This window comes from Nyctereutes procyonoides, unplaced genomic scaffold (genome assembly GCF_905146905.1).
Source record: "Nyctereutes procyonoides isolate TBG_1078 unplaced genomic scaffold, NYPRO_anot_genome, whole genome shotgun sequence".
NCBI classification, from domain to species: Eukaryota; Metazoa; Chordata; class Mammalia; order Carnivora; family Canidae; genus Nyctereutes; species Nyctereutes procyonoides.
Window position 1 is genome coordinate 768,970 of NW_026575036.1, and position 24,015 is coordinate 792,984.

The window sequence follows — 24,015 nt, forward strand, 5'->3', positions numbered from 1 at the left end:
CCCTATTATCACATTTATAAAATTACATTCCATTTATATTACATTGTTGTATTCTGTTTTTGTTGTTGTTGTTTGATCTCCTTCCATTTATACTTGGATATGATTAGTAGTATACAGGTAAACCAGTCCTCTGGGGAAAAATTAAATCCTAATTTGTAGTGCTTATTGACTTCCATGGTATAAATATTTCCACTATGGTTCATCTCAAGCTATCAATACTTTTACAGCAGCTTACAAAATTCCTAAATATCTCAGAATTGGTTCTCATACGCCTTAGGATCCAAACAGAGCACATCATTGTTACATTCTAAAATTTGGGCCAGGACAGAGGCCTGGAATAACATTCTGGATCTGGAGCCCATGGCTAGACACAGTCATTCACAGAAGCTTGGATCTCTATTTTGGCACTAACTAGCCTACACAAGTCAATTAAGCTTCTGTCTTAATTTTCTCATCAGTATAATAGAGATAATTCTTGGATCTTTCTAAGTCACACAGCTAGTGAAAAATCAAATGATGAATGTGTAAGTTTCTTCTAAAGTTTTTTTTTTTTAAGTACTCTTTCAAAACAAGCTGGTTCATTCAGTATATAAATTAGACCCCCAGGGTTTGTACTGATTTTGATCTGGTTTGCATTTTTAAAAAGTGGCTGGTTTTAATGGTAAGTGAGAGCCACAGCATCTCATCCTTTTCATGTTTAATTCTTCATGACAGTCAAATGAATGTGTGGTTTGTGTTTTGTTTTTAAACAGTGATCTGTCAGAATAAGAGAATATTAGAAAAGGGAATAGAAAATGTCAATTTGCTAAATTGAATTTTAAATATAGAAACTTTTCCTATTTGGGAATCACATTGTCACTTGTAACAGATACTCACGTTTGTAGTATGGAGTTTTCAAATATTTAAATATAGCAATTAGGGTGCACACCTTGCAAAGGAAACAATTACAAATGCTTGGTTTTCCTTCACGCTTTTAAAAGACATATCCCCATTATAGCCACATAGACCATATATATATAGCATAGAGGAACCATCACGTCTTACTAAAAACATTAAGTGTTTTCATTTTTATTAACTGTTAAGCAAAACAACTTAAAACTAAGGAGACAAACATTTTCTTTATCACTTTACAGTATCACAAATTCAGTTAACTCTACTAAATTAACTACTTAATCCTAAAAGTGTACACTAAAACTGTCATAATAGCTTCCACAGATTTGAAATTACAATTTCTTTCCTTATAAAAACACACTATGCATTATAAAAACACTTTTACCTTATAAAAACACTTTTACCATAACGATTATAATTTTCTTATTTTCTACAGAAAATAACATTCTTCAGCCAGTAGAAGGATTAAAATGGTATATTTAAGATCTAAGCTAAGCACACCAAAAATGGTAAGCACTAAAATTTTCAGTGTATTTACATTGTATTTAGAACTTTTGACAATCACTATAAGCAGAAATAAGTGAAGCTATCTATAATAGGGCAAAACCAGAAAGTTAAATTTGTATTAGAAAGTGTTAAGATCTGAAATATAAATAAATATTTAGATTCCCTTTCCTTTTCCTGACCCTGCTGGCATATAGTATCAATTTTCCACCTGATGAATGAGTATATAGTCATTACTCACCCTCTCATTCTGCCTACCAAATAAGGAGTAGCTCCCTGTATACTGAGCTGCCCTCAAAATAACTTGTTCTCTCAGAAAATGTCAGACTTTTTATGGGGTGCCTGAGTGGTTCAGTTAAGTGTCTGCCTTCAGCTCAGGTCCCAGGGTCCTGAGATCCAGCCCAGTATCTGGCTCCCTACTCAGCGGGGAGTCTGCTTCTCTGTTGGCTTCTTTCCCCCAACCCCTGCTGTGCTCCTTTTCTCTCTCTTTCTCATCCTAATAAATAAATAAATAAAATCTTTTTTAAAAATGTCAGACTTTTTAAAAGTTTTTGTTTGCTTATTTAAGTTTGTCAGAGTGTCTTGAAGTATCTCTACTTTGATTTTCAATTTAACTAAATCCATAATCTTTGTCTAAATTATAACCAATGGCAGTAGAGGATGGCAGGGGAAATGTATATTGTCATTATCATTTAGGGTTTTAACTAAAAAAATCACTGAAATTTAATTTTTAGCAGTGCTCTGTGACATTTACCAGGGATTGTACTTAAAACATAAAAACACAAAGAATTTATTTTAAACCTTCTGAAGCATCACATGTTCTGTCTCCTGTAGTGTCTTCTAGAGCAGTCACTTTAAGATTTTATTTGAGAGAGAGACAGAGAGGGCGTGCACACGTGTGAGACAGCATGAATGGGGGAGGGGTAGAAGGAGCAAGCAGGAGAAGCAGACTCCCCTGGCCAAAAAGCCTGATGCCAGGCTCCGTCCCAGGACTCCAGGATCATGACCCAAGCTAAAGGCAAGAAGCTCAACTGCTCAAGCTGAATGCAGATGCTCAACCACTCAACCGACTGAGCCACTCAGGTTCCTCAAGCAGCCACTTTTCAATATATGTTACCAGCACTGTCAGTACAGGAGTCGTTGTCTATTTCTCTGTCACTTGGTCTAATATTTAGTAATAAAGAATTTGTGTATGTGAATAAACTTGGGAAACTAATAAGTACATTAAACTGTTACAGGAATAGAAATAATAATGATGCTGTGCCTGCTGCTGGTGGCCATGATCTGTGTAAGTATCACAATTTCTAGGCCATATGGAAGCACAGTATTTTCTCAATATCAATCAAGAGTAAATCTGTACCCTTAAATCAACACATAGTAATCACCTAAATAATTATTTAGATTCCTCTTTTTTTTTAATAATGCTGAGAAAATTCTTAGGCTTATGTATAAGTTAGGACAATTTGGGGGCAAATCTATATTCAATCCAGAATGTAGTTGGCTTAATTAATTAAAGAAAAATACCTGTTGTAGAAATTTAATAAGCGACTAAAAAGCACTTTAGTACTAATTGTATGTTCAATATTGTGATAGATTTCATAAAAAGGCCTAATATAGAGAAGAGCAATATATACCCTATTACTGCTACTTGAGTATTTCCCTCTAATTCTGGTTGCTATGATGGCATCATCAGTGTACATGTATTGTTTGATATTATCCATGGGAAATGACTAAGGTCTTAGGTCAAAACATTGTCAATATTGTACTGACTTGGGAAAATATGCGAATTTTAAAAAGAACTCCTATTATTGACAGTGTATCTTGTATCAAGTAATGTGCTAAATGTTTTCTATCCCTTATCTAACATTCACATTAATTTCTGATGAAATATTATTTTCCAATCTCATAGATGAAGAAATTGAGATAAAGAGACTAGGTGCCACTTGCATGAGATGCTAAAACTTTAAAAAATCATCTAGTTCCATGAATGACCACAAGGAACATTCTGTTTATCAGATAATCATAAACAGAGAACTAAAATGGGGGAAAGAAAATGACATTCCATGAGCCTCTACTTCATTTGATAGTTTAGAAATCTCATCTCATTGCATCCTTAAAACAACCTTTTGATGTAGTTATTAGCTCTATTTTGTAGATGAGATGACAGTCTCAAGTAAGTTAAAACATCTGCCTAAGTGGTAACACAAGAAGCTAGAATTTGAAATGTAGGGGTCTACTTAGATGCAGATTTATTTCAATGACTCCAGTACAGTCCTGTAAATGGATTTTCTCTTCCTTATGATTATTTTAATAACATTTTCTTTTTTCTAGCTTACTTTACTGTATTGAATAGAGTAATACATAAAACTTAAAATATGTGTTTATCAACTATTTATGTTATCAGTAATGCTTGCAGTCAACAGCTACTAATAGGTAAGTTTAGATGAAGTCAACAGTTATATGATAATTTTCTATCAAAAAAAGAAATTTTCCAATTGCTGGGGGTTGGTGTCCCTAACTTCCATGTTGTTCGCAGGTCAAATGTATCAAAGTGAGTCTTCTGAGTAATTCACTCACATGTAAGTCGTATGTGATACCCATAAATTTACCTGGATCATTTGCATTTCTTTCATTAAAATTAAGTACCTATTTAAGGGGGGGTGGAATCATAGCCTCCAATTTAGCTGGAATCTTCCAATAAAAATAAAAATACGATAGGAAAGGGAACTAAATTCAGAGAAGAAACTGTCTTAACTCTTCTTTATTACCAGGCCCCCTATCCCAGTGAAGCGTACCATGGGGTTGGGTATTGGGAGTAATAGTAGTAGGATCAGATCTTGAACTATTTTTTCAGCAAAGTGTCCACTAAACTTCATAAGTGACATGAGGAATTTTAACAAATCTCCACTTATTTACTCATGGTATATTTAGTTATACAAGGTATATTTTTTACATATACCTTGCCTATATAGGCTAGAAAAAACCTTTTATCAAAGTGTTCATCTCCCTGATTACATTATTTCCACAATTCACAATGGCCTTCCAGTCAGCCTTATATACTGACTGTTGCAATAAACTGACTTTTAAAGGAGCATATGCTTTATCAGTGGAAGTTCCTGATTTAATCATCCTATGACATAATTAATCAGCAAATGCAAGCCTTGGTGCCTGGTCACTACTGTCACACCCTTAAAGTGCCACACCCTGTCATTTACTCCATTACATGACTATCGAGGTCTCATTAAAACTGCAGTTAAATTTGTTTTTGATTTTTTTGTAATCAACTTTTTAATTTTTGTGTCACTTTATAAAGAAAAGTTGTGAAAATAGTACACAGAGTTCTTGCATAACCTGCACCCCATTTCCTTATTGTTAACATCTCGCTTAGCATGATGAATTTGTGACAATTAATGAACCAATATAAATATTTTATCAACTAAAATCAATACTTTATTCAGACTTCCCTCACTTTTTTACCTAATTTTTTTTTTCTGTTCCAGGATCCTATCCACAATACCACATTGCATTTAGTTCTCATGTCTCATTAGGCTGCTCCTCTATACTGTGACCATTTCTCATGTTCCCCTTGCTTTTGATAACTATATTAAGTTTTTTAGCGCTTCCATAACAAAGTATCATGAACTGGGTGGCTTAAGCAACAGAAACTTAAGCTCTCACAGTTCTGGAGCCTAGAAGTCCAAAATGAGATGTCAACAGAGCTAAGCTCTCCCTGAAGGCTACAAGGAGGAATCCTTTGTTTTCTAACTTCCCATAGTTGCTGGTAATCCTTGGCTTATAGATGCATCACTCAAACCTCTGCTCTGTCTTCATATGGCCTCCCCCAGGTATCTATCTATATCCAAATTTCCTTCTTCTCATAAGGACACCAGTCAGTGGATTGGGTCTACCTCAATCCAGTATGACTGCATTGTGATTCACTGGCAAAGACCCTGTTCAAAGGAAGTCACATTCTTAGGTACAGGGTGGTAGGACTTGAGCATCACTCAAACCTCTGCTCTGTCTTCATATGGCCTCCCCCAGGTATCTATCTATATCCAAATTTCCTTCTTCTCATAAGGACACCAGTCAGTGGATTGGGTCTACCTCAATCCAGTATGACTGCATTGTGATTCACTGGCAAAGACCCTGTTCAAAGGAAGTCACATTCTTAGGTACAGGGTGGTAGGACTTGAGCATCTTTTTGGGGGACACAATTCAACCTGCAAGAATGAACTTGATAGCTTTTTTTTTAAAAAATATTTTATTTATTTCTTAATGAGAGAGAGAGAGAGAGAAAGAGAGGGAGGGAGAGAGGCAGAGAACAGGCAAAGGGAGAAGCAGGCTCCATGCAGGGAGCCTGATGTGGGACTGGATCCCAGGTCTCCAGGATCAGGCCCTGGGCTGAAAGCGACGCTAAACCACTGAACCACCCAGGCGCCCCCCCTTGATAGCTTTTTGAAGAGTACTGTATTTTGATATTCTATAGGATGTCTCTCAATTAGGATCTGTCTGATGTTTTTCTATTGATTAAGCTGGAATTACAGGTTTTGGGGAGAAAGACTACAGAGATATGTGATACTCTTACCACATCATATTAAAAGCCCATGCTATTAGCTATGACAATTTGTTTATGCTAACATTCCTCACTGACTGAAGTAGGATTCTCATCCTGTTTCTCCATTAATAAAGTGACCTCCCTCATCACCACTCTACAGGCCTGTTTGGAAGAAGTCACTATATGTAGCTCTTCCTTATGGGGTAGAGAGTTATGTTGCACCTCCTAGAGGAGGGAGTATCTGCATGAATTTTTGGAATTCTTCTGTATGGGAGATTTTTTTAACTAACAGAGAAGATGGAAAAACAAACAAGAGGGGATCTGATTCAGTCAAATAGAAACTCTTGATTATCCATCCCCTATAAAACTCCTATTTCAGATGGTTCATACAAGATCTGAGTCAAGCTCCCATTCTGTGCTAGGTTAATATAATGCTTTAGACAGGGAGAGAGAGAGATTGAGGCAATAAGAGAGATCATAGCCCTTAACACAAAACCTTGGCTAACATCACCAAAAGATGATTGGAATTTTAAAAAGTAAACATTATCTAAGAAGTTCAAAACTGCGACATCTGGGTGGCTCAGTGGTTGAGCACCTGCCTTCGAAGTCCTGGGATCGAGTCCCACATCGGGCTTCATGCATGGAGTCTGCTTCTGCCTCTGCCTCTGCCTCTACCTCTACCTCTACCTCTACCTCTACCTCTACCTCTACCTCTACCTCTACCTCTACCTCTACCTCTACTTCTACTTCTACTTCTACTTCTCTTCTCTTCTCTTCTCTTCTCTTCTCTTCTCTTCTCTTCTCTTCTCTTCTCTTCTCCTCTCCTCTCCTCTCCTCTCCTCTCTTCTCTTCTCTTCTCTCTCTTCTCTTCTCTTCTCTTCTCTTCTCTTCTCTCTCTCTCGTGTCTCATGAATAAATAAATAAAAATCTTTTTTAAAAAAGGGAAGTTCAAAGCTTCCCAGAAGCAAAAAGTTAAGTGTGGATTTTTAGAAGAGGTAGAAGAATATTCACTATGGGTATTTTCTCCCAGAATAAAAATATGTACGACTTTTTCTGCCAGTTCAGTTTTCAACTGAACACCTATCATGGAACAACATTTGGGAAGAAGAAGTAAAGAAAACCATCCTGCCTACCTCACCTCATCCCTACTCTCCAGTAATTTTTTTTCAAATATCTACTTGTTGAAAATCAGCCTTAAGGGTTAGTATTCACTGACATTCTATGAATGTTTTGGAAAGGTTCCAAAATGAAACTTTGTGTCACGGACTAACGCAAAACAAAAACTACTGAGGAACTTAGGATCTCAGATGATTATTTTTATTGTGAGCTATTCTTTTTCCATAGTCTTGCCATTAGCCAAATTAGTATAGTTCAACATATTTTACAAAGGCAAATAGATAAAGAGCCATCTGGGCCAGACATAACCCAGCTGGGTAGACAAGAAAATATGTTCTAAAATCATCTTGAATGAAACTGAAACTCTTGAATTCAAGTTTCATTATGTTGTATTAAATGGCCTCTAAAAATAGTAAATCATAAAACCTTATAGGTACAATGAGAAGAGTTTTAACCCACGGATGAGATATAACACTTTAATATTTAACTACCCTGTTGCCACATGATTACCTTTCTCTGCATTACCTAGAGCAAAGGACATGAAGCAGTAAACAAAACACTGCTGGTGCTTCACTCTGCATTTTTAGTACAGCTCCTTAAGAGGATCAATGGTTTACAAACTGTACAACATATTTTTGTAGTAAATGGTTACAACCTACAAAGTGGCAAATGTCACCTTAAAGCAACTATTATCCTCAATCCATCCTACTTTTCTAAATCATAACTACATCTCCCCAAGGTTATTATAAGTAAACAATGCTTAATTTCTAAACTATGCTGGACCTTAAGCAATGTAATTTTGTTTATATGAAAGTTAAAAAAAGCCTTCTACTATAATATACATCACCCACAAATTGCTTCCCAGATATTTTATAAAAAGATGTTACTTTTCATCTCAACCTCATTTCTTTCTGTCTGCCATACTATCAAACTTGATTATTCTGATAAAAAAACATAGAGATATCATATTAAAAACTACTATTTCAATTTGTTCTATTTTCTCAAGATACATTTTTAGAGATCCAAATGTTAGCATAATGGTTATATGGGGGCAGGTGTATCAAGTTTAACATCTATAGCTTTATAAGCTAACAGAAAGTTCATGACTGGATTAATAAGGTAAAATTCTCTAATCATTCTTAACTAATCCTTATTCCTATTATTCCACATTGTTTAACAATTTTTTGACAAAGATAAAAATACAATCCTTTCAAGATACTATTTTTTCCTTATCTTCAAAAGCAGAGGCAGTCCCAATATGCTGTTAGAAAGTGATTCAACAAAGAATAGTCAAAACAAAACAGAAAAATCAATTCCAGTAATCATCTATATTTGGCTGAATATAAATATAACCGATTAACAGTCAGTGCTCCTACTAAGAAAATAATCTTAAAAAATCTTCCTTGAAAACTTTCCTATCTTACACAGAAATCTTGGGGAAGGGGGAAGAAACAGTATATTTAGGAAAAGAACACATTGCAGGCACTGTTAGGACAGCACAGTATTATGTTTAAGGAAAGTCAGATTAGGAGTGGGTCTAGAAAACAAAATCACCTTCACAGAAAGGTTGAGCCAAAGAAGGCAACATAAAGACTTTTAGAAATGTATAGTACAGGAGGGCAGGGAAACATCAACAGGAGCATTTATGGTCCGATGTGGCAAGTAGAAGACAGAATGCAAAGTAGGCACCCTATGTTTGGGACAGGGTAGGAGGGTATTCAGTTCATAAAAGCCTTCCTCCAGGCTGTGAGCATGACTTGAGTAAGCCAGAAGAGAGAAGAGCAAAGACAAGAGACAGTGTGGTACACTTAGTAAACCACCAGCAGTTCAGAGTCACTGGAGAGTAAGAGGTAGAACACAATGAAGCATGAAGCTGGTAATACAAGACTGCCTAGCACAGAGGGCAAACTTAGATTTTTTTTTTGAAGATTTATTCATGAAAGAGAGAGAGAGAGAGAGAGAGAGAGGCAGAAACACAGGCAGAGGGAGAAGCAGGCTCCATGCAGGGAGCCTGATGTGGGACTTGATCCTGGCACTCCAGGGTCACACCCTGGGCCGAAGGCAGGCGCTAAACCTCTAAGTCACCCAGGGATTCCCTTTTTTATTTTTATTTTTTTAAGATTTTATTTATTCATGAAAGACACACACGCAGAGAGAGAGAGGCAGAGACACAGGCAGAGGAAGCAGCAGCAAACTTACATTTTTATCAAATTTTGTTAGATCAAAATGCAGTTTCCTAACTATGTCCGTGTAATTGCTATACACAGTAAATACTAAGATTACATTTCTTTCTTTGTATAATCTTGTCTTTAGAATAATCATCTTACCTTCAATCCTTAGTTTTCCTTCATTTTCATTGATTCCATCCCTTTACTCTCCACCAGAAGTAAAGTTTCCTTGCAATGCATTTAAACACAATCTATTTCCATGGTTATCTTTATCTTTCTGGTTATCTCTCTATCTTTCTCCCTGATCTCTACACATTCCTGTTACAATCTGAACTGATTAATCTCTAGGTCTCCTACACAGCATTTACTGTGGTATCCAAATCAACATTATTCTATTCATTACTTTCATCTCCTCCCCTCTTAGATCCTATTTCCTGCATCCCCCAACTCTCTCTTCTTTACTTTTACTTTTTTATCTTGGAAGAGCAGAGACTTCAGAGTGTAAGAAAGCTAATTTCTGAAACTTCAAATGACTGAAAGTGTGCTTTTTCTACCTTCATAAATGACCGACCCATAGTTCGTCTTGGTTTCTGGTTCTATATTTGTAAATTATTTTTGCCCCAGAATTTGGAAGCCATTGTTCTGTCTTCAATGTCACTGCTGAGACATTAGGTGCCATTCGGTTTCTCAGTGGGCCATTTTTTTTTCTTTCTGCAGTTCTGGAGTTTGGGAATCTTCTTTCCCACGTCTCCCCCCCCACCCCGCTGCCTCCACCCCCACCATGTGAAATTTCATGAATACACTGGTATAGGTGTTTTCTAAAGATGTGATATATTAGAAACTCTGTAGGTCTTTTCAAATATGAAAATTCTAGGAAATTTTATTGATTTGTTTCTTCGGTTGTTTCTTCATGACATTTTCTAAAACTTTACTTTTCTAAAAAATTATATTGTTCTATTCTGAGGACTGAATCTCTAATGTTATTGCCTTTTCACTTTTGTTTTTCATTTCCTGGTATTTTTGTTCTACTTTCTGGGTGGCTTTCTTAACATCATCTCCAAAAATCATTTAAAATTTTTCAAATCTTCTATCAATTTTCAATTTCTAGGAACATTTTTATGCCCTTCTCTTATAATGTTTGTTAGTTCCAGATTGCAGTATATTCTTTGATTTTCCTGAGAATATTAATGATGATATTTTAAAGTTTTCATCTTCTTTCTTTATTCTATAGCTTTCAATTTCCTTGTTTTTTCCAGACTTGTTTTGGTCTCCAAATTTCTTCAAATGTCTGACAATCACTAATTACTTCTCACACAGAAGATGGAGCACTAAAATGCTGATTAGAAAGTCTGTGTAGTAGGGAAGCCTGGGTGGCTCAGTGATTTAGTGCTGCCTTCAGCCCAGGGTGTGATCCTGGAGACCAGGGATCGAGTCCCATGTCAGGCTCCCTGCATGGAGCCTGCTTCTCTCTCTGCCTCTCTCCCTCTCTGTCTCTCTCTCATTAATAAATTTTTAAAAATCTAAAAGAAAAAAAAATAAAAAAGAAAGTCTGTGTAGGTCAGGGGGGCTTGCAATAGGTAGGCTTCATTGGGGAACAATCTGGCTGGGCTTGTCCATTGGGAGACCCCAAACCATAAGTATCCACAGAAAGATCATATTCTTCAAAGGAGCATCTTCCAAATGAGTACCTGGAGAATATATATCTGAGTGCCAAATTTTTGGAGATGAGCAGAGGAAGTGCCCTGGGGGTGTCTCACTATTTAGTATTTCTTTAATTTTCCACCCTCCTTCTGTGCCTTGGTATTTCCCACTCTAGAGTTCTCTAGCTCACATTCTCCACAGAATTAACTTCCACTCTTGCTGGAGTGTGTAAAGGCATCTAGGGTCTAATTTCATTTTAGACATTTGCCACTTAATTCTCCTGTTTTTGCCTCACTTTCTCACTGTCAAGCCCTTCTGAGATTCTGAAATACCTCTCCCTACCAGTTCAGGTTCCAGCTTCTTAGTACTCGTAGATTAGTTAACATCATGCATGCCCTTTCCAGAATCACTTCATTTCACTGAGTTTCTGCATTTTTTGAATCCCTTTGCTGTCACAGTTTCAGAAGGAACAGAATAAATGTATGTGCTTGATCTGCCTTTTCCTGTAACGTATTTTTATTGCCAAAGCACTGACAAATATTTGTTAATGAAAAACTCAAGAGAAAAATTCAAGTCACCTCCAATATGAACTTGAGAGGTTAAGGCAGACTATGAAATATGAGCACAAGTTTATACTAAAAACAAAATGACCAGAACAGCCAGAGTAAAAGCAACACAAAAATGAAGGAAATTTACCTCACATAAAGTCAGCTGATATTTTGGTAGTATATGTTTAACTACCTGTTGTTATACATAACAACAAATGCTATTTACAAAATCCAGGAAAGAAACAATTATAGTGTGTAAAAGTGAGGCAATCTCCAACTGATCAGGCATTATTGTTAATTTAAAAAATGCCTTTATTGTTGTTCTAGACATTAAATCATAGCTTTATTTTTTTAAGATTTTATTTATTTATTCATGAGATACAGAGAGAGAGAGTTAGAGACATAGGCAGAGGGAGAAGCAGGCTGCATGCAGGGAGCCCGATATGGGACTTGATCCTGGATTCCGGGATCACACCCTGAGCAGAAGGCAGATGCTCAACCGCTGAGCCACCCAGGCGTCCCTAAATCATAGCTTTAAATGCACAATAGAGTTAGGTGACTAAATAAAACTTGAAATCGCCCTTAAAGAATCAGAAATTTATTCATTTTAATTATTCAGATTTTATTTTTTTATAAATTTATTTTTTTATTGGTGTTCAATTTGTCAACATATAGAATAACACCCAGTGCTCATCCCGTCAAGTGCCCACCTTAGTGCCTGTCACCCAGTCACCCCCGCCCCGCACCCACCTCCCCTTCCACCACCCCTAGTTCATTTCCAGAGTTAGGAGTCTTTCACGTTCTGTCTCCCTTTCTGATATTTTAATTTTTTTTCCAAAGAGAAGCCCTACTTATTTATTTACTTTTAAGGATTTATTTATTTATCAGAGAGAGAGTGCACAGGCACAAGAGAAGGAGCAGAGGGAGAGACTCCTTGCTGACCATGGAGCCCGACATGGGGCTCAATCCCACGACCTTGAGATCATGACTGAACCTTTAGATCATGACCTGAGCCAAAATCAAGAGCCAGATGCCTAATGACTGAGCCACCCAGGCACTCCAAGAAGCCCTATTTAAGTGAATATAAGTGGGAATAAATTCTCTGTCAGCTCCCCAAAACAGAAGTCAGAGATATCTGTGTATTAGTTTTAAAAGTCAAGTTCCTTATAAAAGTAGTATGGAACTCTGTTCTTGGGAGGTTAGATACTTACACAGTCATAAAAATTAAGAAGAAAAATATTAAGTCCAATGGGTAAATTTTTTAAAAATATTTTATTAATTTATTCATGAGACATACAGAGAGAGAGAGAGAGAGAGAGAGAGAGAGAGAGAGAGAGAGAGACAGGCAGAGAGAGAAGCAGGGTCCATGCAGGGAGCCCGATGCGGGACTCGATACCAGGTCTCCAGGATCACACCCTGGGCTGAAGGCGGCGCTAAACTGCTGAGCCACCTGGGTTGCCCAAATAATTTTTTTTTTAATTGAGGCTACTAAATCTCATATTTAAAGGCAGGAAATAGGGATCCCTGGGTGGCGCAGCGGTTTGGCGCCTGCCTTTGGCCCAGGGCACGATCCTGGAGACCCGGGATCGAATCCCACATCGGGCTTCCGGTGCATGGAGCCTGCTTCTCCCTCTGCCTGTGTCTCTGCCTCTCTCTCTCTCTCTGTGACTATCATAAATAAATAAAAATTAAAAAAAAAATAAAAAAAATAAAATAAAGGCAGGAAATATAATCTTTGGTTATGGATAATACTACACTAGAAAAATATCTACCATATTATAACAACAGAAGTGGCAAAAAATAGAAGTAAAATTCTTCACAAGCCTCAAATTATCCATGAACGGGGGTAAATTTAAACACATCGGTTTGCTATTGTAAAAAAAAATAATGCTTTTATATTAAGCACTTTACTGTGTGAGGTACTATGCAAGTACTTTATATATATTATCTTACTTAATTCTTACCTACTTTATGAGGTTGTAAGAGCTTATTGATCCTGGACAGGCTGAGGCCCTTGCCAAGAGGGTTTTTGACTTTGCGTAAGAAGGAATTCAAGAGCAAACATTTTAGAGCAAAGATTTATTAAGTATAAAAGAATGGAGCTACCTCATAAAGAAGTGGTCTCTCCTCCCAGTAAGAAAGAGGACCCCCAGGGGATCCCCAAGTGGCTCAGGGGGTTTAGCGCCTGCCTTCGGCCTGGAGTGTGATCCTGGAGTCCCAGGATAGAGTCCCAGGATCGAGTCCCAGGATCGAGTCCCAGGATCAAGTCCCACATCGGGCTCCCTGCATGGAGCCTGCTTCTCCCTCTGCCTGTGTCTCTGCCTCTCTCGCTCTCTCTCTCTCTGTGTCTCTCATGAATAAATAAATAAAATCTTTAAAAAAGAAAAAAAAGAAAGAGGACCCCCACTTTGTCTCTAATGAAGGGTTTTATTAGTTGTTAGGTTTTTTTTGTTTTGTTTTTTAATTAGCTAACACTGGGAGGGGCTTACTCTAACTTTGGATTTATCATGTACATTAGGTAGTTTTTCCATTGTCTTAGAGCTATGGAATTATAGGGAACATTTTTAAGAATGTCCAGCTTATGTGGCTTTTACTCCTGGAGGGAGTGGAGTCTTGTTTTCCATGAGTTGGATCTTGTGACTCTGTTTATGATCTACTTACTTTTAGGTTAAGAGTCAGCCTAAAACAAAAATGGTTTTACTTTGGTCATCTTGTCTCTTTAGTCTCACTTCCCTCCTGCCTTATCACTATCCCTATGTTAAGGAGGAATCTGGGACTTATAAAAGTTGTAAGTAAAGGTAAGTTGGCCATGACATCTACATATCATGGCTAAGATTTAACAAGTCATGCTTTTAACTATTGTATACTTCCTACTTTAACTACTGATAAATCCAGTATTTTGAAATTGGTCAAGGATATGTCAACACTGATTAATTAAAAGGCAAAATGACCTTTGTAAATAATTATTCAAATAAGATTCATCCAATAATAATTGTTACCAACCAATAGTAGTACTGATTTATTCATTCATTCACTCAAAAACATTTACTATGTAACCATTACGGGACCATCACTAATCTAGATGAGCACTATTATATAAAACTTCCTGTGATGATGAAAACATGCGATGTCTGATACAGTAGCTAAGCACAAGTGTTGAACACCCAAAGCATGGCTAGTACCACTGAAGAACTGTAATTTTAATTTCATTAAATTTAAGTCAGTTTTGCCTGGGTCACTCAGTTGGTTAAGCACCTGACTCTTGATCTCAGCTCAGGTCTTGATCTCAGGGTCACAAGTCCTAGTAATGGGCTGTATTGGGCTCCACACTGGGTATGGAGCCAGGTTTAGAAGTTTCCTCAAACTGCTAAACTAAAGGTCCACATAACTTAAACTCAGCACACTCTTTTAATAGTTTCAATACATTACACTCTAAGAGAGATACAGGATTGTTTCTGATAAAACATGTTTTTTTTTTAATATATATATTTGGTACAAATTCTTAAAGTGGTTTTCAAACTCCTTATATTTATGTCATGTAAGCAGTAAAAATCTATCACTGAGAGGATTACCAGAATTTTAAGTGATTTTTTTGAGGGGTAGGGGCAGAAGAAGAGGGAGAGGGAGAGAGATAGAATCTAAAGGAGGCTCCAAACCCAGGGCAAAGTCCAACTCGGGGCTTGATCTCACAACCCTGATATTATGACCTGAGCAGAAATCAAGAGTTGGACGCTTAGCAGACTAAGCCACACAGCTGCACCACCTCACCCCCACCCCAGCTTTTTAAAGTAGGCTCCATGCCCTGCATGGAGACAAATGCAGGGCTTGAACTCACAACGCTGAGATCAAGACATGAGCTAAAATCAAGAGCTGGACACTTAACTGACTGAGACACCCGGGTACCCCTTAAGTGATCTTTTGATGATCTAAATTGGAATCATTTCAGAAACTTCCATAGATAAAATCTGAATCAATCTAATACTATTGCCTTCTAAAACTTATATTTATATTTATCATTCTTATACTTAAATCCAATCAATGGTTCCCCACTGCCCTCCAGAAAACATCCAATTCAATTAAATAGCACAGTACTCTTTTGTGATCTGGACTTTTATACCTGTAAAGCTTCCTTTTTCACCATTTCTGCCTTCCTGCCACCTCCCCTATTCTGTCCCCAACCCACTCCTCCACCATGAATCCTCCCTATACTTGCATAGGCTATGTATGTACTATATATACACTATTTTGAAGATTCCTGCTATCAAGTAACACCTTTTATCTGAAATATTCTCTCACCCAATAACCTCCCTGCCACTTCATCTAGTCAGCTCTTACTCAAGCTTTAGATCTCAATATAGGGAGGCCCTCCTTAATTTCTCCAAAGTAGGACAGATAGGCACCCCTTTCATGTGTTCCCATTATGTTTCAGTCTAACACTAAGATGCACTTATCATATTACAGTAACTTCCTACTTTCTTTTTTATACACAGGATTGTAAGTTTCTTGAAGGTAGGGACTAAATAATTACTAAACACAAAATGTGAAGTACAGTCCCTAATACCTAGTAAGTTCTCAGTAAAAACCTATTTAATGAATGAAAAACATTATGCCCACAATTATTTTTTTGCTTGACCAAATTAAGGTGTTTATTTCAAATCTTATTTAAATCATGCTCTAAAAGCAAGAAAAACTGAGCAGGAAATATTTTAGCTAGTTGAAGAGTTACAAACAAAATATTTTGCATCTCTAGCTTCTAACAAGAACCACTCAAGAAAAACAGCAAGCATGGTCCACTATTATGCCCAAGTCCCTCTAAGTGACCCCATCCAAACTGTAATATACACATCTCCCTCTCCATCTTGACTTCTCTTATTGCCAGCCACCTTCTTTATTTTCCCCAAATGAATGGAAAAATAAAAACAAAAAAACCTCATCTAACCATATCCTCTTACCTTTCCTTTTTTTTTTTTAAGATTTTATTTATTTATTCATGAGGGACAGAGAGAGGCAGAGGGAAAAGCAGGCTCCCTGCAGGAGCCCAATGTGGGACTTGATCCCAGACCCCCAGATCAGGCCATGAGTCAAAGGCAGACACTCAACTGCTGAGCCACCCAGGCATCCCCTTTTACCTTTCTAATCCTGTCCCTTCTCTGATGGTGAGCATCAGTCCTATCAGAACTCAGCCACTTTCTGGGAGTGTGAGGAAATTTTGTTCCTAAGCTTGCCATTGGAACATCCTAGATGTCAATTTGATTTAGCTTCGTTGTGAGATTAGAAAACTGAACACCAAAGCTAATACTATTCCTTGCTTTATGGATACCATTCCTAACTCTAGGCCCTTGGACATGTTAAATTCATAGGGTCCTCATTAGTACTGATTAAGCTAGAAACTAGGGTATTTCCAAGAGTTCTTTGCAGTTCCAAAGTCCAGTGCGTTAGTTCAGTGACATCAGTCACAGAGGCTATTATCACACTGGCTCAGTGACCTGCTTCAACTAAACTTACTTCTAAAGATCACTTGACAAAACAGAACACAGGAGAAAGTATCCTATTTTCTCATGGTGTTGGGGAGGAGCCAGGGGGAATTAATACAGGTAACTTTGAGGACTGGCTATACGTTACCCTCACAACCTCTAAGCCTACCTACAAAGAAAGCATGTGACATGATTTTATCTTATTTATTTATTTCTATAATTTTAGTTGGTAAGAAGTCCTGGGAACAGCACACGGCAGCACACAGTAGTATACTCCTCCAGGTTTAGATAGCTAGGAAGAACAAGATGAATGTCCCCGCTCTCCCAAGAACTGAAGTTGCTCTATTCTGGGATGCTGAAAAGGAAATTTTTCTAGGAAACAAGTGTTTGAATTGTATGAGATATGAAATGTTTACAAGAATAGTACTTACTCTTAACTGCCACTTTTGTCGCCTCAGGGAAGGCTAGTTTTGTCAAGAGCCACGTGGCTGCCCCCCTACCATGAAAGAACTAGGATGAAGCAAAGTGGCCTACTCCACAAGTGACTGTATGTGCTGTGACAGAAAAATCAAAGAATCAACCTTAAGATAGAAGAAGTGCAAAATAGCCAACTAATAATCTACTAATGTAAGTGGGCACAGGATAGGTGATCCACAGCATGGGTCACTGCTACCCACAACTGTGCCTAAACATATTTGACTGCTCTTGCCAACCTTACAAAGCCTCAAATGACAATAATCTACTCTTAGGAAACAAAGCCCTACTACTGCTTCCTGAGAGGGGGTGAGCAAGCTTGCCCATAAGGCAATTTCCCAGCATCTAAAGACCACTTTCCTGATCCTAAAAAATAATAATAGTATATCTGCCAAGAAGAAAAATGCTTTTTGGGATGCTATTTCAGAACTACTGGAAACAATCAAAACATTCTGAGTATATTCCAATGCTTGTACCAAGGTACTGTGGGATAATAAAAAGAGCATACTGTGGAGACAGTCAGTCCTGAATGTAAATCTTGGCTCTACCATGTTTCTGTGACTTTGAACACATATTATCCTCTGTGTGCCTCTGTTTACTCCCCTGTGAAATAAGACTGTTATGAAGACTACATGCAAAAGCACATGTGGGTCACTTAAGATTTATTATCTATATCTACCAGTTCTTTATCTTCCTAAATAAATACTGTATTGGAGAGAAATAGCAATGGAGAAGTTTCCTTTAAAAACTGATTGTAAAAATGAGATTCACTGAAGGAAAAGCCAATTGCAATCAACCAAATACGACTCAAAAGAAATACATGATAACCAGAGCAAAGAATGTTACCAATTACATACTCACACACATAAAAAGAAATTTCCTTTGCTCACCATTCCAGGCCCACCACAATTTTATCCTAAATAATTTCTCCAGTCCCCCATATTCTCTCTAGCACTCCCACCTATAAACTTTAACTACATCACACTCTCTTTGGAATATACAGTGCATTGGCTTACCTTCAGGCCTCTGCTCTTACCCTAAATACTCTTCCTGCTACTTCATACCTCCCATCTAGCAACTGCTCAATTCCACTATTTGTATCATCCCTATTTTAGTCTTCCCAGACCAACTCTAGTATCTAGTCCTTTGGCAACTATTATCATGTTTAGTATTTTTCAATATAGTTAAGGAGAACTCTGGTTTATTCCTTTGTATCTCTGACACAGTTCTGGGGTGTGGCAAACTAGTATAATTTTCTGCAAAATAACTATTATACTAAAGTTGCACTATAGGAGTTCTATATACATGGGGTACTAAAAGAAGAGTCGCAGAATTTTAGTGATCAAAGGAGTTATTATTATCAATATAAGTTCCTCTAAGATTTACACAAATGACTGCCCAATACAAATGAGTTCTGACTGAGGCAAAACTGATGCAAAATAGAAACTAATTTACAAGTACAGAAACGGAATTGAAATTTTTTTTTAAAAAAATATTTAACAGAATTTCTGCAATCACAATTAGATGAGGTCCTCAGTGTTAATTCAATGGAAATACCAATAAAAGTACTATTGTTGGTGTGGTCACTTATCAATGATTTTAACATATGATCTAAAAAGCAGAACTTTTGGTAAAAGTAAGCCTATTTATATCAAGGAGGCTCAGAACTGACTCAGAGGAAAAAGTATTACCCTCTGACTCATCAAGACCACTTCCCGAAACACCCAATGTTTTTCTTGGAAGGAAGTCTATACAAGTGCCATTTCATTCAAACACTGATTAGACAAAATTGAAGTCTAACACAAAATGGACAAAAAGACATCTATTTTCCAAACCCAACTAAGTTTCAAAGTAAACCATTTCATAAACACATATTACCTGGTCATAAAAAAGAAGACTTTAAATACAGTCAAAATTGGATAATCCCAGATATATTATAATGAATAAACCACTGACTACCTACACATATCCCTCTTTATACCATAATCTCTTAATGATAAAGAAACAACCTTATGATTTTAATCCACAAAATTAACTAATGTCTTTGGCTTCAAAACAGTCATTTTTTTTTCAAGGTAGTTCTTTTCCCTTCTCTGAATCAACTCAGTGGCCAATATTTAATAATAATTTACAAAAACAATAAGTAACACTTATTAAATGCTTATATGTGCCAAACACTGTTATAGATTCTTAGCACACATTAATTCAGTTGATAAGTACAACTCCTCTAGGAGGTAGGTACAATTATTATCTCAACTTTATAGATGAGGAAACTGAGACACAGAGCAAGGAAGTACTTTGCCTCATCACACCTAGTACATAAGTAAAGCCTCAAACCCAGGCAGACCAACCCAAGAGCCCAAACTCTGTCTACGCTGTCTGTGCATGTGACCACACACCTCTTATCAGAAAGCTTGCTAAAGTTTAAACACACTTAAGCATATGCACATAAGACACACATGTAAACATATACATGTGCAAACATTTTATTTACATAATCTGTGCCAAAATGTACTATGCCCTCTTCCATTAGTTTTTAAATCCTAACATGACTATTCCAACAAATACTACCAAGTCTTTTACTTAGAAGAACAATTACTTAGATAAGCTTTGAAACATTCTACTGTCCAGATACATTTATGTCCGTCTCACTTGTTTTTTATTTCTAAAACACTGGAAACATCTCACAGAACTATAAAAACACCAAAATGATACTGTGCTGGACATAGCCCTTGGGGAAGAAAAATACACATAACATTTCCTATTTCAAAATAACAAGCAATTAAACTGAATCTTGCCGTTTGTTTCCTCTTGAGTAATCTATACTGGAAGGAGTTCAAATATCTGACTCTCGCAGTATTTTGCCTTCAGTAGAAAGACCATCCTTTAATATGCCAATTCAGCTAATAACTGTTCACTCATTTCTGTACCAGGTTCATAGACACGAGTTTAAATATTAAATGACTGCATATTTCTATTTCTAAACATTTGAAAAAGAAACTGCTAGTTAGTTAATAAGGCTGAATAAGCACTTTGAAATAAGCCACACTATTCCGCTCTTCAAATTATTAAGGAGCAGTATTAGAAGGGCAAATTTATCCCAGAGAGTAAAGCAGCAGCCTATGGAAATATAATATCCCAGAGTCAACACTACTCTGGAGGTGCTGAAGATGGAGAGGTGCTGTTGGAAGCCTGACTGCCCACTGTGATTTTAGGCCCAACAGAGAGTCATCCTGCTTTTTAAAAGTATATCATTTACCCAAGTGACACAGTGAATGAAATTCTACCACTGGAAATTAATTTATTTTTTTTAATTAAGTGTTTTCACCCCTGGCAATCACTTTTAAACTTCATACACCTCAGGAAGTTAAAAATATATTATATTATTGATGCATAAGTATGAATTATGAGATACTTTCTGCTAGGACAGGAGGAATTTAAAGTAATGTGAAAATACCTATGAAGTCAGTGTGCCACATTAATTAAAAATTCTGCACAGAAATGGCGCACTAGTAAGCTACTGAGAAAAAAAAAATGTGCTTGCTTAATACTTTGGCCTGTGATATCACCAGTTATTAATAATTACTGAAATTCTAAGACAAATTCCAGCTTATACATGGCATGATTATTTATTAAAGGCAAACATACTATAGAGTAAGCAAAACCATCCAAGAAACTCATCTAGTATTTTTTGTCTACACCTATCAGGTGTGCTTCACAAGAAAGGCATATAATAAACAATATGGTTTCTCTCTTCTAAAGTACTCAGTTTAGCAAAGATAAAATTACAGTGCAAGTTAGTAAATGCTATTGTCACAGTGTGAACAACATACCATGGAAGCATCCACTTAGGGCAGTTTGTTGGTAGGCTTCATATAAGAGGAGACAGTAGAACCAGATGTTGAAAGACACAGAGGAGTGTGTAAGTGGTAGGTGTAAGGGCAGTAAGAGAGTATTCCAGGAATATGCAAAGCATGGTACATGGGAGGACATGAGTTTCAGGGCATAGTGACATACTCAGTGTGGCTGCAATATAGTGTGTATAAAAAGATAATGTGGTTGAGAAAAGCTTCATGACAGATTGTGAGAGGCCTTATAGAACATGTACAAAAATTTGGATTTAATCTTTATGGAAACAGTAAACCAACAGCGGGATTAACAATCACATTACTAATTTTTAATAAAATAATTACAGGGGCATTCTGGAGGCAGATTAGATATTCATTCATGAATAACCCATTATTCATGAATAATTCCTTCCTGTCTAATTCTCATTTACCTTCCCACCTAAAGTTATCTTCTCTCTTTCCTTGATTATTATAAATCTCTATTTTGCTTCCATTGTATGGTCAAAATTTTGTGAAATTAGTCCTTCCATGGCTGCTACAACTTTATTTCATAGACTTGGGAAATATGCAATCCTCTCCTCATTCTTTCTACTTTATAAATCCCTCAATGCACTCAAATCAAGAAGTGAAATTATCTAAATTTAAAAGTCCAGAGATGATTTTGAAGAAATAGGCTCCACAAATAATAAGTATTTGAGTATTTACCTTCTTAATTAAACCTCTAAGCCTAATAATCATTTGCTATTTGGTCACCAGTGATCACCCAGAGAACCAGGGATTGTTATGTATGCTCTAGTACAGAACACCCTTCCCTTCAGGTGGTTATTTTTAGAAAAGTAGCTATATTCATTCTGTCTCAGATTTATTCCTGACATTGTAATAATGCAAATTCACTTTCCTTCTCAGGAAAGTGATTTTAGATCTAGTTAAAATGGTCTATATTTCTTTTTTCTGTGCAGACTGTTTATAGGTCAAAGGTCCATTCAGATACTTTAACAGTGGTTACTAAGGTTTGAGACACCTGGGCTGCAACTGACCTAGGGTAATCTGGGATTATCAACAATCTGAGTAGTTTTGTAATTATGTAGGCTTCGGAGAGAGGGTAGTAGCCTTCATCCAGGTAACTCCTCTACTTACAATTATACCATGAATTTCCCAGTAAAATGTCCTTTCATTCTTTGTCCATTCAAGAAATCTTGCTAAGGGCTTTCTATATGCCAACAGATACTATATGTATGAAGGTGGATATACAAGGATGAACAAAACAGATATAATTCTTGTCCTCAGAGTTGTTAGGGGATACAATGACCTTCTTTGATATTCCTTTGAATATGCCAAGCTCTTACCATCCTCAAGGCCTATCATTATCGGCCTGGAATAATTATCCTCTTTGTCTTTGCCTAACTCCTGCATTTCAGCTTAAATGACCCAGCTTGGGAAGTCTAGTCCTGACCTTCCAATCTATACGATTAAATCCCTCATTACATGTTTTCACAGCACCCTGAAATCTTCTTCATAAGACCTTATAATTAACATATGGGCCAATATTTGTTTAACACGGGCTTTTCAAAGATAAATTGCTGCCTGGTGCACTTTCTATTGAAGCAGAATAAACTTTTCTATTTTGTACTTTATATTGAAAACATTTTAAGTCTGATCTTTCTTTTAGGTGAATATTATTTTGAGTTTTTAATATGAGACTTCAAATTTTTCTTTATATTTTCCTTGTAAGTTTCCTTTCCACAGTTTATCCAAAGATCTTCCCTCATATGTAAATTTTATAATAAAATTACAATTCTCCAAACAATCTTACTTTTTGTATGTAAAATTTAAATGTTTATTTTTAGATACTAGCTAACGTTACTATGAATGTCCATATATGATGATATTTATTTGGATAGTTTCAAGCCAGAATTCTGAATAGTATACACTCAACTTTTACCATTTTCTTATCTGGGAGAACCAAACAAATATATATGAATACCACCACTTATTTAATGAGAAACTTTTGGCTTACTTAGCTTCTATGAGCCTTGTTTTCTCATTTTAAAGTAGTTATATCTTTCAAGGGTATGAAAAATAAAGTATAGAAAGCCCCTAGCAAAATATACTAAGTAAATATCAAATCCTTCCCACAAGTGAAAGGGGAAAAAAAGGCACATACTCAAAAATGGAGCTCTCTATTAAATATAGTATCAGTTTCTATGACCTAATCTGATCTCCTAAGAAAACAAGTCTAACTTTTTTTGGACAGTATTTCAGGTCAGGTGTTGACAAACTTTCTGCAATGGGTCAAGTGGTAAATATTTGGGGTTTGTGGACCTCATATGGTCTCTGTTGATAGTCTTCATTTTTATTTTTAATAAACTACTAAAAATGTAAAAATCATTCTTGGCTTGTAGAAAGGAACAGCCTACTGGTCAGAGTCTGCTAATCCCCTGCTCTAAACACATAAATACTCATCAATTCTACCCTTATTTATAGTAGTATCTACATAAGATTTAGCTTTCAATAACATTCAACTGAAAACTCTCTCTACTATCTATCAACTCTCTGTTTAACAAATACCAATTAAACACTTGTTTACTTGTTTTTATGTAAGGCCCTACTGGCCACCAAAAGAAAAAGTGATTCAGGACATGCAATAAAAGTACAAATAAAGCCTTCCCGTTCTCAACTCCCCCCCCACACCCCCACCCCCACCCCACCCAATAAAGCCTTTGGAAGTCTTCCTCTAGGGTCACCTCTCTCTTTCTTCTGTTTTTGTTTTTTTGTTTTTGTTTTTGTTTTTGAGTA

The 24,015-nt window shown here is 36.6% G+C and overlaps 1 protein-coding gene across 8 annotated transcripts in view; it reads right to left on the minus strand.

Moving 5' to 3' along the window:
- EPS8 (epidermal growth factor receptor pathway substrate 8) overlaps positions 1–24,015 on the minus strand; it is a 176,546-nt gene that overhangs the window by 68,958 nt on the left and 83,573 nt on the right. The window lies entirely within an intron of this gene.